The sequence below is a fragment of the Molothrus aeneus genome, chromosome 4, assembly GCF_037042795.1.
Source record: "Molothrus aeneus isolate 106 chromosome 4, BPBGC_Maene_1.0, whole genome shotgun sequence".
Taxonomy (NCBI): domain Eukaryota; kingdom Metazoa; phylum Chordata; class Aves; order Passeriformes; family Icteridae; genus Molothrus; species Molothrus aeneus.
In genome coordinates this window covers 74,093,490-74,106,362 of record NC_089649.1, presented here as the reverse complement: position 1 = coordinate 74,106,362, position 12,873 = coordinate 74,093,490, and the positions used below count along the sequence as shown (strand labels likewise).

General features: G+C 47.2%; 1 long non-coding RNA gene across 1 annotated transcript; it reads right to left on the bottom strand.

The window, feature by feature from the left end:
• Positions 1-10,270: 10,270 nt before the first annotated feature.
• LOC136556225 (uncharacterized) lies at positions 10,271-12,794 on the bottom strand. The gene is made up of 3 exons (XR_010783591.1): positions 12,650-12,794; positions 11,767-11,888; positions 10,271-11,343 (listed from the first exon to the last, which is right to left on the bottom strand). It is a non-coding gene; the product is annotated as an uncharacterized lncRNA (long non-coding RNA).
• Positions 12,795-12,873: the final 79 nt, after the last annotated feature.

The following is a 12,873-nucleotide window of genomic DNA, read 5'->3' as shown; positions in this document are numbered from 1 at the left end:
TCTTCAAGATCCCCAGTAGGTCTTGGTGCTTAATTAATTGTTGTACCAATGTAAGGTCCATTCCAATAGGAGTAAGTGATAGTCTGTGATACATTGTGTAATTGGTTTTAATCAACTGGTGGGATGTCACTCGGGCCAAGTACGAAAACCGCACTCGGTAATCTTAACGAATTACAAAGACAAAAATTAAAATGATTTCTGCTAGACAAAATAACATCGTTGTTATCAATTTTTACAGCAGCACAAGCAGTTCTCGGGCACATGCAACCTTTATTGGTATATACGAGCACAGTTTTCTGGTCAGTGACTGGATGAATTTCAAAGTGTTAAATACTCTGTTCAGTGTCTAGACACACATCTTGGGCATTCATAGTATTGCTTTAACAAATTAATCCCAGCTGTTCTCTAGTAATGCAGGATTTTAAGTTTACTTGTTCTAAAGGGTAGAGCGCTGTTTATTTCATGATTTAATCTTAGCGCAATGACGGGATGGATAACGTAAACAATGGCATTACATATGGTAAGCACAAAGGCAGTGGCCACATTAGAAGCAGGATAATAGGTGAAATTTACCATAGTCCACGGGGATTGAAACTTCTTTTCAAAATCAATTGCATTATCTCAGACAACTTTCCAAATTTCAGCTGGAAAATTACCTTCACCTCTTTCCCATATGATCAGAGGTGCTGTTGCTTGCATCTATAACAGTGCTTGTATACAACTGAAAGCTAAAGACACATTATCCTGAACTGTACTAAGCGCTTCTTCTATTAACTTGTGGTCTTGGTACCTGGCCTTTTCTCACTTGGGTAGGACTTTTGAAATCTGCCACTGGCTAGTTCCTAATGCCGATAGAGATGACTGTAAAGGCTGCTTCAATTTTGCTAGGCTACCTGCTGCAGTGGCCAGCTTATTCATCAGTATTTCTGAATCAATTCCATTTAAAAATCTCAATCCTGTCCTTAATATCTCAGTTAGATCCTTTCTTATTCTGCTCTTGGGGTATACTTATTTTTGTAACCATGTTGTCTAGCTCTTAAAGGATGTTCTTAGGAAAGAGCAGCAGGCTGGTTGGATTTTTGAGATGTTAATTTGCATTAGCAACTCAACACGTTTGAGAGGCCATTCTGGATTGAAGAACGGTTGTTGTTCGCCCTCATTCCTCACTACGTAAGGGCCTATTTCATATGCTTCAGGTTCACGTTTGGGTTGCGTCTGAACTATTTGATTAGTAGTGTGGGTTGTATAAGGTCCTGCTGTTGCATAAAGTGCAGTGTCTATTTTAAACTGAAATGAGAGCCTGATAGCATCCTGAGCCTAAAGGCAGGTCACTTCTACAGGCTGTATCAAGGTGAAATTACACCAACGGTATGATTCGCTTAGGCTATCGCAAACTTCCTGTGGTGCCTCTATACCGGAGAGGTTGAGACACTAATTGCATCTGGTCTCTCATAAGCCATCCGATTGACCACCCAGCACCCTACTTTGATTTCTTCTCTCCTGATCTCTTGAAGTGTCCACAGTTCTCGTTCCTGCCGCTCCTGCTCCTCATATACCTGATTTTCATGAATTACTACAGTGGATAGGTTTAGATCTTTTATCTCAGCAAGTTCTCCCATGGATCTAGTATACTGATTAAAAGCCTGGGACCAAGGCCATTCAGCATCGCTTTGGATAGAGGCACTCTCTAATTCTAAGACTCCGGTTATAATTATATACAAAACAATTCTGTAAATGAAATTACAAACTACCCTCGGCCACAATATACTCATTTTGTCCAAGTAAGCTTAATCTCAGTTCATTGTCTCCTGATGTCACTCTCTGAGGGGCTCCTGGGACCTTCTTCACTCAAGAGTGATGGATCTAGGCATTCTGCTCTTTGATCTTGATTGTGGTGAAGGTGGTGAGAAGCACTTGGAAGGGTCCCTCCCACTGTGGTTCCAAAGTCTTTTCTGCAAGAGGCTTAACATATACATAATCTCCAGACTGTATGTTATGTACTGGTCTATCTAGCTCTCTGCTCTGAGTTCCAGCCACGTGTTTCTCAATTTCTCTAAGCTGTTTGCTTAAAGCCACCGTGTAGGTGGCCAGTGTTATCTCCCCAGTGTGGGTGGACATTCCCTTTTGTATTCCATATGGTCTTCCATAAAGCATTTCAAAAGGACTCAGCTTTCCTTTAGCCCGAGGTTTAGTTCAAATTTGCAATAGTGTCGGTGGAAGATCTTGGGGCCAGGGTAGATTAACTTCCTGCCCCAGTCTTACAATCTGCTGCTTAATCAAATGATTCATTTTCTCTACCTGGCTGTTTTACCGGGGGCGGTATGGAGTGTGAAGTTCCCAATCTATGCCCAGGTGGCTACTAATCTGTTGCGCTACTTTGGAGAATAAATGTGATCCTCTAGCCGAGGATATTGTGGCTGGAACTCTGAAGCGTGGTATTATTTCTTGTAATAATACCCTGGTCACCTCTTGAGCTTTGACAGTTCTGGTGGGGAATGCCTCTGGCCACCCGGAAAATCTATCTGTTAATACCAATAAATACTGATACCACCCCTTTCCTTGGGAGTTCTGAAAAGTCAATTTGCTGCTGCTGTCCAGCCCGTGGTCTCTCCCGGTCTGACCGAGTTTCGGCCTGGGGGTATTTTTGGGGTTAGTCTGGAGGCGAGGATCACGCTGTCGGTTTACCTGAGTAACAGTGGCATATAAATTCCTGGCAACAATTCTTTCAATCAGATACGTGTCCTAGAAAGCCTGTGGAAACTACTACTTAAAAGTCAACACTTCATTTCAATGCACTCTGTATCACTGGCAGCCTTGGTCATTCTGGGAAAGGAGCCACACTTTATAAAAGCTTTTAACTAGTTAGGCCCTAGTGTGTTTTCTAGTGCTCCTCCTTCGCTAGTGACCACAAAAATGGGAAGGGATTACCAGCTCTCTTTCAATGGTAGCCCACCCCTTGTGGTTGCATGTCTCTTTTGATTAGTATTATTATATTCTGGCTTACCTTCAAGGAAAATCTGTCCATAATTACCTCACTTTTTGCTTTCTTTGCCTCTCCATCCACCAGCTCGTTTCCTTCCTCCAATTCTGAGCTCACTCTCTGGTGTGCCTTAATATGCCTTTTCAGGCAGTTGAACCGCTTCCAGCAGCCGGATTGTCTCTTCTTTCCTTGTGAGGTTAGCAGTCCCCTCTCCTTCCAGATGGCTCCATGTGCATGCCCAGCTCTGAATGCATAAATCGAGTCTGTATAGATGTTTATTTTCTTTTCTATTTCTAAGGCATGGGTCAGGGCATTTATCTCGCCCTTCTGTGCAGAGGCACTTGTCGGTATGGGTCCAGACTCTATTACTTTATTACCTCTCTGCAGGTAGTCACCATGTACTTAGCATGTAGCTTTCCACTGGCAACGTAGCTGCTCCCGTCAGTGAACTAGGTCTCTGCATCGTCCAGAGGAGCGTCTTTCAAGTCTGAGTTGCTGGAGTAAGTAGCTTCAGTGGTGTCTAGGCAATCGTGCCGTACTGCTTCTCCTTGATTCCACTGAGAGAAGAAGCTGGGTTGACAATATCAGTCACTACTATCTCTACATCAATTTGCTCTACCATGATGGCCTGGTATTTCAGGAACTTCTGTGGTGAGAACCAGTGGCTGCCCTTTACTGCCAGTACTGCGGACACCGTGTGGGACATTAGCGCGGTCATTTTTGTCCCAGGGTAAACTTGCGTGCCTCTTAAATGCTCAGCACGACTGCTGCTACGGCCTGAGGCAACCTGACCATCCCTTTGCTGTTGCATCTAGTTGCTTAGAGAAGTAAGCAACTGCCCTCTGGTATGGACCCAAGTCCTGAGCCAGTATTCCCAGGGCAATTCCTTATCTTTCATGGGAAAATAGAAAGAATGGTGTACTTACATCTGGAAGTCCCAAAGCTGGAGCTGACATGAGGGCACTCTTTAGCTGGTGAAAGGCCCGTGTGGCTTCTTTTGGCCACTGGAGATCTCTGTTTCCAGTGGCAATAAGAGCATAGAGGGGTCTGACGAGCGGTCTATAATTATAAACTCACAGCTGGCACTACCTTGCCGTGCCTAAGAAGGTTCGGAGTTCCTTCGTTGTCTGGGCTTTTGGGGTTTGGCTTATGGCTTCCCTGCCCTAAAGTCCGCTGCTCGGCACTCGCTCCGTACCCCAGGTAGATTACTTTCTGTTTTGCTACCTGTGCCTTTTTCTTTGATACTCTGTATCCTTGGAGTCCTAGGAAATTTGAAAGGCTTACCGTCTAGGCCACACGTGCTTCCTTTGTCCGAGTGGCTACTAGAAGATCATCTGTGTACTGCAACAGCCTCCCTTCTTCTTGTGGAGCTTACCAGGACTCTGGATCTTTGCAAGTTGTTCTCCAATCAGAGTGGGGGAATTTCTGAAGCCTTCAGGCACATGGACCATGTGAGCTGTGTTTTGCACTGCTTCTAGGGCTTTCTCACGCGAACGCAAAAATTTTCTGGCTGGCTTCGTGGATGGGGAGGCAAAAGAAGGCATCTCTCAGGTCTAAAACAGTAAACCAGGTTAACTCAGGTGTTAAACAAGTTAGTAAAGTATATGGACTTGCTACCACAGGGTATAAATTCTTGGTTATCTTATTGACAGCCCTCAATCCAGTACTATCAATTATTGGGCTGATTTCTTTCCTATCTTCTTTTGAGGGGGTACTGCTTAATTCTTACTGGTTGTGTTCCTTCCTTAAGCCTGATTACCATGGGGGGCATTTTTCACTCTCCCTGGTACAGCAGAGGAACATACCCCAAAAATACTTATTTACTTATTCTAATATCTCTTTCCTAACGTCTTTCTTAATTTCAATGGCTGTTAATGTTAAGCCTAACATCTTTATATCATTTGCCTCCAGAATAACCTACTCATTTGAGATTGCTTAGTGAATTGAGCATATACAAAAGCTTCTAAGTACACATGTTACTTTAAAGGTTTGCAAAAGTATGCCTTCTCAGACTGGCCAGTTGTTCACCACACTACAACATAAACATTCTCCACAGGTACTAAAGCTTTATTTAAAACTGAATATATGGCCCCTGTATCAACTAAAATTCCACCTTTTTCTTTCTTCTGATCTCACTGCCTCTTGCAGAGGGGTCTGTTACCTCCTAGTTCTGGATGAAATCGGACTGCCAGGAGGGGGATGAGTGCGAATGGGTATACCTTTGGAGCCTGAGTCCTCTTCCCTTTTGGGGAGGTCATCCTTATCCTTCCTCCCTTACCTCATGAGGAGCCTTCAACAAATCATATGTACTCATTTTGCGAACTGTAATCGCTTTGCATTTCAGCATGATAATCTTTGTCTGACTTCATACATTGCTATCTTATGCTGCATACTGAACAACATGTTTGATTTGCCTTCTCTTTCCTTTGTTTTTTTCTTTTTTTTTTGTTCAAGAGCTACACCAGTAGGTCAGAGGGAGCTCTGACCCCACAGTTAATCCACCATTCTGGGTGATTTCTTAAAGCAAAAAAAACACATCAGCATACGGGACCTTATCCCGTTTACTTTTCCATTTTAAAACAGCTTTAACTGCAATGAGGTATTATAAATATTTTTATTTTCTGAGCTGCCCCTACTGACAGCCTTGTCCCAGCAAGCCCATCCCAAAAGGGGCTGGTTCAGGAACCTCTTTGCTCTGGTTAGTTCTCATTATCTCCTTCTCCTTATGCTATCTTGTTTCCCCCCAAGCCTCACAGTGTCTTTTCTCAGTTTTTCCTCACACACAGATCTCCAGGTGGCAGGTATCAGATGTGATTGTTCACACAGAAGCTTTAAGATCTCAGGTTCTGAATTGGCTTCATCAGGAACCTTTAATGTACACTTAAGACACAGTACAGCAATACTAGTGCCTCTCACAAACTCTTGCACATAAGGTGCCAGCCTCTCAATGCACCAAAAACTCCCGGGAATTGCCTGCAGGCTATTCCGTTTATCACTTCAGCATTTATTACTTAACCTCTATGGCGGGTTGTTCTCAGTCTAAACTTACTGTATTACACACTGAAGTCCCATAAATTCATTCATCTCTTCTATCTAAACTCTATTTTACAAAATCTCAGTCTATTTTAGTTCTCTTCTTGCACAATCTAATTAAAGCATTGCTTCTACTGACACTCACTTTACTGCCTTGCAAAAGGCTGTGCCTGTTACAGCAAAAACTCTGATATGCTCACACATACAGAGACACACACACAACTGATCACAAATTCACTAGAGCCAGGCCGTGCCAAATTGCCCGTGTGCCTCGGCAACTGCCCAGGCCGTGCCAGGAGGGCTCCTGAGCGGGAATGTTCCAGGCCAGGCCACAGGCACAAGAAGCGCCCTCAAATGCAGCGGCACAGCCCGATTGCAGCCCTGCAAACGCTGCCAGAGCTGCAGCTTCCTGCAACTGAACCCCGAAACTGACGCCGTGGATGGGGCTCACCTTGCTTCAACAAAGGCAAAGAAATGTGTTCTCCCCTTCAAGTTCATCGCCTAGGAGAGCAGAAAAGAAGGGGCTTTCCTCCAATGAAATCCTTCAAGCCATGTGGAAAGGGGGATTTTGACCTCAATTCAAACCCTTGCAAAGGAGGGACACCAGCGCTGTCCCCTCCATTTAAATCTTAGGATGATGAAAATGGGTTGGCTGCCTTCAAATCAAACCTGCCACTGGCAACTATTTACAGACTAGAACAGGACAGGCCACTCAAAAATCAGTGTCTTGAGCTGGTATATTTCAATATCAGTCTCAACACTTAACAATGGACACACTCGATGTGAACAGCTCACTGATTTAAACAGAATGCCAAAGAAACATAATGTTACAACACAGCATAAAGCAAAATCTTCCCAAGTTTCAGCCAATCACACATAGAGCAAAAGCATATTCACATTACTTCTACCAAATTACATGGAGAATACATAGCTTTGGTTAAAACAATAGCGGCATATTTTCTAACACAATGGCTAACAAACTAACATATTCATGTAAGCCTTCTAAAATATACATCAAGTAAATTTGTTGCAACCAAAAATGACAAACCACATAGGCTTATTATTCTATTTCTCATGTCTAAGCTGCAGCATAAAACTCATTCTGCTATGCTGGCATTTCTCTGTCTTTGCTAGGTTTTTGGGGCCTGCTTTTTTACCATTTTCTCAAAACCCTTTAACTTTATGGATTCCAGCAAAACCCATAATATGACAACAATACTTTGCCCATTCCCGTTCAAATGGAACGCAGGGATTCCCTGTCACCCCTGGGATACCCCTAACAGCCTGGAAAAGACAGGTTTTCTTTCCATCAACACCCATAAAACGGCAAGTGAAGGCGGATCCCTCCCAGTTCGAACACAGACAATATTAGGAGAGTAGCTGCTTGCCTCTCCTTCATTTATTTTGTCTTCACAAGCTCCGTTTTTGTTCCTGGGGAACCGGGGAGGGGGGACTGCCAAGATCAAATTGAAAAGGGAAAGGACCAAAGTCCCCGCTCCAAATCCACACGCGCTCACCCGTTCGGCTGCTGCTTCCCGGCACAAAGATTCGTCCCTCGGCACCTCCTTGAAGCGATGCTCCGCGTATCCAAGCACGTATCCAGGTGTTCGCCCAGACGCTGCGAGAAGCTCTCGCAGTCCTTCCATGAGACAGCCCCGGGAGCCCCCCATGAGCCCCTCTTCTCAGCAGCTCCATGCAAAAGGGAGCTGAGGCGAAGCCTCCCCCTAAAACAGCCTCGCCCCCCCACCCCCCCCCCCCCGGCAGGAGCCGGCCCCTCATCATCCTCACAGCTCACACCTGGGGCTGCTCCGAGCCCCCCATCATCCTCACAGCTCACACCTGGCGCCGATGCCACTCTCCAACAGCGCCTCTCCCCGTCCAGCACACAGCCCGCTTCTCACAGACACAGAGCCAACAGACATCTGCTCCGGGTGCTGGCTGTTCTTAGTCCGTCTGCTTCCACAATTCAGACACGGACGTGCGCTGATGGCACTGAGGGAAAGCTTTCCAGTGCACAAAACTGTCATTCTGGTAGCACGCTTTGAGACGCCTTCAGAAAAAGCAGAATCAGCGCCACCTCCTAAGAGCCCTGCTGAGGAACCCCGCCCTCCTTGGGACACCCAATGCAGCAGAGCTCGAAAAACAAAGGGAAAAGTCAAGCTTGGAGTGGAAAAAGACAATAGAAATACAGCAGCCTTTCAAGAAAGCCTTCACACAGTAATAGTGGGACCCGGTCACATTTCTTCTTTCCTCGCTCTCTGGAATGACATCAATACGAAGTAAAAAACCCACACGAAACCCAAGGCAGAGCTGGGATTTTACACGTCTTCCTTTTGGCTCTCGGGATGACAAGCGCCTCTTCCGGGACTGCGACACGATTTGGGCGCTGGCAGAGAACGGAGGCAAAAGGTGCCAGAGAGCCCTTTCTATCGCCTTCAGCCCCTGCAGCTGTTCTGAGGGTTCCAGGGAGCAGCTCGGTCCATTCCTAGATCAAAACCTCACGGCAATATCTTCAGAACTACCACCCATCTCCAGTCGGAACCTTCTACATTCCTGGAAACAAATGAGTGCGTAGAGAGGGTTTCTCCCCAGCTGAGTTTAGAGACCAATTCCTATTCTTTAGCAATACCTAGAAAACCGAACGCCTTGCCAGGTTTTAGCATCCTACACCCACTCACCCCTCCCTGTGCATTTGGTGGCAGCTTTGGGTCCCTCTGGGGGACGGCACCCAGCGTGACCCCCGCCCCTCGCCCGCCCCCCACCTGCTCCTGCACCGCAGTGGGGCTCCCTCTCCTGGGCACCTTGGGGTGCCCCCAACGGCATCAGAGCCCCGAGTCTTCACCCCCCCCCCCTTTTCCTGACCCCCAAAGAAGGCTCAGAACGAATCCGACTGCCCTGGACAGCAGCGCAGCGCTTCCCCCAAGCCCTTCCCACACGTGCATGGCCCCAGCAAGGGATTCTGCTGCAACAAGAAAGCGGGGGCAGCCCCCAGAAGGCTTGAGGTTCCTGCCCAGCCTCGCTGTCACGGGCCGGGGGCAGCGAGAGAGGGAGCGGCACAGACGGCGGGGACGGCCCGGCACAGGGCGGGGGCCGCTCTCAGCGCGATGCCGGCAAAGCCGCAGCTCCGGCGCTGTCGGCCGGGCTGCTTGAGCGGCACGGGGGGATCCGCCGAGAGCCTCCGGCCCCGCGCGGGGACTCCTGCAAGGGCCCAGGGCCGCCGGGCTCCGGCCCTCGGGGCTTTACTCTCCGGCAGCCCGAGCCCCGCGGCTGCGGGGCAAAGAAGGAAAGGGGGCACGGGAAGAGAGGAGCGAGAGCAGGGCATGAGAAAGGGCGGCGAGGGAGCTCGGGCTGTGCAGGAAAGCGGGACGGGAAGGGAAAGCCCGGGACGAGGGTACAGGGAGGCTGGGCAGAGGAAGGAGAGAGGGGGAACAGAAGGGAGTAGCGGGCTAGGGACAGGACAGGAAGGAGCCGGGTTTGTGGGGGGAGAGGGAATGGGGGAAAGGGAGCGAGAGAAGGCGAATACAGGGAGAAGGAAGGAGGGCTAGAGAGAGGGACAGGCGGGGAAGCCCCCCAGAGCCCCAGCTGCACCCCGAGCCCGGCCCGGCGCCTCGCCCTGCCCGGGATGCTGCGCTCGGCGGAGCTCGGCTCGCTCCGGAGACGCTCGGCTCGAGTCGGCTCTTGTCGCCTCAACTCGGCTCTTGGCGCCTGCATTCGCCTCTTCGGCAGAGCTCGCCTCGCTTCGGCCCAACTCCCAGCCGCTCTGTGCCTTCGGCGCGCCTCGGCTCCGCTCGCCTCGGCTCGGCTCGCTGACGGCGGGCGGGCAAGCGCCGCCGCCTCACGTTCAGCTCGCCCGGCTCGGGGCTCTCCCGCTGCCGCGTCCCGCGGGCGGCCCGGCCATGGCGCGGACACGACCGGGAGCGCGGGCTCGGGCAGGAGCTCATTAGGCTGGGACCGCACTGGCGCTAATTAGCGCGCACGAGAGCGGCAGGCTCGCTTCGCCTGAGCTCGGCTCGCTTCGCTCCAGGCAGCCTCGGAAGCCTCGCCCCGGTTCGCTCGAGGCCGTCAGGGTCGGCCGCTCTCGCCTTGCTTCGGCCGAGCTCGTGCGATTCCCCCGAAGGCGGCGTCGTTCGGTTGTGTTTTTAGAAATATCTTTCTCTATCGATTGTATCTTTCTATAGTTAGATTTATATTTCTAGAATACTTCTATTAATCCAAATAAAAACCCCATCTCTAACCAAAAAAATACACGAAAACACCTTCTTTTAAACGGTATCGAAATATTTTTATACTTTGTATAGTTATACTCACATTTATATATATGGTTTCTTTTGATGCAATCTATTAATAATTATCTATAATATCTATAAAATTCTAGACATGTATTTAAAGTATTATTTATATTATGTATCGTATCTACTGCTGCAACTGATTTTTTCTTCTAGTTTTAAACTTTATCTGTACGTATTTATGATATATTTCTAGACTTAGATTTCTACCTTCATATTCTTTGTATTTATCATTTTTATCATCAAAACCCTGCCTACTGGCAAGTAAAAAGAACCGCTTTCTTTAACGATTTAAAAAATATTTTTATATTTATAATTTTCCTATTTCTATTTATCATTTGCTCTCTAGTACGTGATAACATACCTGCTCCTGCACCGCAGTGGGGCTCCCTCTCCTGGGCACCTCGGGGTGCCCCCAACGGCATCAGAGCCCCGAGTCTTCACCCCCCCTTTTCCTCTAGTTAGAAACTACACTGGAACTTTTTTCTGGAAACAAAGACACGACCTAAATCCTCTCCCCATGTCCTAGACAGATAGATGTTCAGGTCTTAGTTGACTGGGCAGCAGTTTCTTCAATAGAACGAGAAACAATATGGAAACGTTTTAGCTACAAGCAAATAGGCAAATCTGAACAAGGTCCTGGTGGCCAGCCGCTGCAGTTATTTTGAAGCCATTTTTTAAACAATCAAGTACGGATCCCACAAAAAATAAAGCAAAAAGCTGACTATTGGCTAAGAAAGAAGGAAAAATTAACTTTTGACGACAACAACAACATTCCAAGGACACAGGCTTTTTTCCAATCTCATACCTTATTACTACCTCTCTTGGGAATTCTCATCGTGGATCCCAAAAGGAATAAATCCCTCAGCGTGTCCTAAAGCACCAAGGAGCTACCTACAAGTGAAGGTGGCTACTTTCAGTGCAGACACAGCTGATGACACAGCAGTAGCGCAGTTCTATGCTGCACAGGGATAATACTGTCTCCTCTTCTCCAGCAGCTGACTCTCTCCTGCCATGGTTTCTGTAAATGCATCAGAGCACAACCTTAAACACAAACAGGCAAGAAAACACCATCAGAAGTCTTTCATTGAGCACTACAAGAAGGGTTCCAAGCAGAGACCAACAGAATTTCAAGGAAGCAGTATGCAATTAAACCACCTCAGACTCGTTCAAGTATCCGGCAGGTAGATGGAACCAAAATGGAACCATTCAGAAACGACAAAGAAAACCTCCCCAAGTATTTATACAGGAGTCCTTAACGTCAGAAATGGGATGACAGGTTATGTTCAGATAAGATGAATGTTTATTTGGATGTAGAAATAAACTTCTCTCATGGTCCTTTGCCAAAAAATAGAACCTACAAGTGAACACCTACACCTGCCTAAAAAGACCTAACGAGCCCCTGGCAGCCACCGGCATCAAAGCACAGGGGATGTTTCTAATCCAGGCTAAGGAGAACAATATCACCTTTTGTTCTCTCCAGTTTGTTTCCTCTGCAGTCCTATTTGCTTCTTATGATTTTTACACTCTCTGTATCTTCTCGGGCAGCGCTGAGTCTGACGACCAGGATACGAGAGTCCTTCCCTGCCCTACGGAGAGAACCAGGAAAAAAAGTTAAAAAAAGAACAGGGCAGTTTGAAGTTAATACTTCCGACGAGAAGCAGCACCTGACAAACAGAGTGAACAAAGCGTGATACCTCCCTGGGGACAGAAGACTTACAAACTCTCCGGGATTTACAATCCTAGTAACCAAGCCCTTCAGCACAGCAGCCAAGTGTCCCATTAGGTGGTGCTGCACCAAAGAATGATCCGAGAGGTTCCAAAGAGTGAAACGCACGTTATTTTCCAAAGACGTAAAATCGTGCAAAATAACAAAACTACAATAGATCTAAACTACAGGGCAAGAGTACAAGTGTTAACTTGAGGAGCTGGAACCATCCAGGTAAGCAACTGCTAACTGGATCCTCAACAGAGTTTGAGGAACCCTCCAGGATACAGAAGGGTTTTCCCCAGAAATGTCACAGGCCGAGTTTTGATAGAAGTACACTTGCCAGATGCTCAGAAACGTCACCCATCCTCCTCCGGGTGTCCTGAGAGAGCTGCGAATGGCTCTCACGTGGTTTGAGCTGGTTCTGTAAGGGCTCAGGGTGAATTTCACCAGATGCAACCAAACTGGGCAACACCCAGTGGGACAGAAGGAACCCAAAGCTTGTTTTACCCAAAGCTTGGGTAAGCAGAGCTCCAGCAAATACTGAGGAAACGGACAGAACAGGGTAACAAATAATAAACATACCTTTTTTTTTTTTTTTTTAGATGAGCAAAACAATTAAGGAGAAGGTGGAAAACTCACCATGACTGAACATTTCATCACCTGTAAGCTGACCATCCTTAGCATAGAGGATTCCAAATTTAAAATTCACCGATCCCTGGAAAATAAAACCAAATATTATTTGGTAAACAGTCAAACAGAAGACATAACAATTTGGGTCCTCTAATCTTTGCATACATCCTACACATCAGAACATACATTTTATACTATTTCCTACTACACGATAATTTACCTTTAAACTTTGA